Source organism: Perca flavescens, chromosome 4 (genome assembly GCF_004354835.1).
Source record: "Perca flavescens isolate YP-PL-M2 chromosome 4, PFLA_1.0, whole genome shotgun sequence".
In the NCBI taxonomy this organism is placed as follows: domain Eukaryota; kingdom Metazoa; phylum Chordata; class Actinopteri; order Perciformes; family Percidae; genus Perca; species Perca flavescens.
Genome location: NC_041334.1, coordinates 25882161 through 25883518, shown reverse-complemented (window position 1 = coordinate 25883518; position 1358 = coordinate 25882161). Strand labels below are relative to the sequence as shown.

Here is a 1358-nt window from a genome sequence, read left to right as displayed (position 1 = left end):
ATCAGAAAATATGGGACGTAGAAATAAGCACTGAAAATGTGTAGAAGAAAAATTTAACAATTTAAAACGTTGGATAAAGCAAAAACAAGCAGGCATCAAAAAAAGGCATCAAAAACGTCGAAAATTTTTATTTTTTCAAGGTTGACAGACAACACAAGGGTTTAATTGAAGCCCTCCAGTTTTATGATTTATTGAACAACACTGCCTCCTGGTGTAAATTAGTGTGAACTGTTTTCTTTTACTATAGCTGTTGTAGGGACATCTGTTGTAATGTTGGTGCTGTTATATTGTTTTTGTTGTACATGTCTTTTGTTCTTTTAACCTTTTATCTTTTTTAAAGAACTTTGTAACCTAGGTTTTGAAAGGTGCTATAGAAATAAAACTGTATTTACTTAGCCTCCTTACATACCCTGATACAATCTATAGCACATCTATGTTCTGGAAATGGCTGTATTCTAACTGTATTTGTCAGGCCAACATTTACATTTACCCTAACCCTCAATTACGTTTGAGATGGAAATGCTGTAGGCCTACTTTTTTTTAACTTAACGTTATGTAACGTCCATCCTGGACGCTACGTTTTAGCCCAAATCTAACCCTGGCCTACCTGAGTATTTTCTGCGTTGTACTTCTACTCAACCACGTTTCAGATGGAAATGCTGTAAGCCTATTTTTCATTCCACTATTTATGTAATAGTTTTGTTTGCTTGCATTCAAAACCTGTACTATGTAATGCAATTATAAAAATCATATCACCTAATTATAATTTTAAAACATCTTTGTTAAACTTATCTTTAAATATTTTTGTTTATGCAACACCATAACAAGTAGCCTAGTATGCATGTTTACTTTACACCCAGAAGATCAGTGGTTTGGGTGAATGTATTCCTATCAGTTGTGTATTAGCAATGGTGTTTGAAAATGGCGTAACGTGACGTTATTAAAAACGAAAATATCCACATTTGCTGCCGAAACCCGGGATCGAACCAGGGACCTTTAGATCTTCAGTCTAACGCTCTCCCAACTGAGCTATTTCGGCGCACATAAACCTCAAGACTCGATAAATTCATATATAAATACTTTAAAGATAGTTGTAGACCGAACTTTCTGTAATGTTGAATGTATGTTTTCTCCCAAGAGCTAACGTCAACTTAGCTAGCCGGACCTAGCTAGCTAACGTTAGCTACACAACTCTGTGTAACGATCCTCTTGAAGTGTGGACACCGTTCTCTTAATACATCCATGGTGGAAACCGACAAAGGTTTCTTTTCCAACAGGACCCTGGCTTTCGAAGAAAAAGCGATACGACAAAGATGAAAAACATAGCTATCTGCAACGAAGCAGCAAAGCCAGTGGAG

At 36.2% G+C, this 1358-nt stretch overlaps 1 non-coding gene across 1 annotated transcript; it reads right to left on the bottom strand.

The window, feature by feature from the left end:
- Nucleotides 1–966: 966 nt before the first annotated feature.
- trnaf-gaa (transfer RNA phenylalanine (anticodon GAA)) lies at nucleotides 967–1039 on the bottom strand. Its single transcript has one exon. It is a non-coding gene; the product is annotated as a tRNA-Phe (tRNA).
- Between the last annotated feature and the right edge of the window lie 319 nt (nucleotides 1040–1358).